Here is a 370-nt window from a genome sequence, read left to right as displayed (position 1 = left end):
AATTATTCTCGGTTTTTGGTATGCCTACGTACATTCATTCTGATCGAGGGTCAGGATTTATGAGTGCTGAGCTAAAAAGTTTTCTCTTACAGAAGGGTATTTCAAGTAGTAGAACAACAAGTTATAATCCTGCAGGAAATGGCCAAGTAGAAAAATTCAATGGAACGTTGTGGAAAACAGTTTGCCTCGCTTTACGATCGAAAAATCTACCCATTAACCACTGGCAAGAGGTGATGCTGGATGCACTCCATTCGATTAGGTCCTTGTTATGTACGGCTACAAACGCTACTCCTCATGAACGATTATTTTCTTTTCAACGTCAGTCAACAGGCAGGGTGTCTGTCCCTTCATGGTTAGCTACACCAGGAAA

This window comes from Xenia sp. Carnegie-2017, unplaced genomic scaffold, assembly GCF_021976095.1.
Source record: "Xenia sp. Carnegie-2017 unplaced genomic scaffold, XeniaSp_v1 HiC_scaffold_21, whole genome shotgun sequence".
Lineage (NCBI taxonomy): Eukaryota > Metazoa > Cnidaria > Anthozoa > Malacalcyonacea > Xeniidae > Xenia > Xenia sp. Carnegie-2017.
This window is presented reverse-complemented; position numbering follows the sequence as displayed.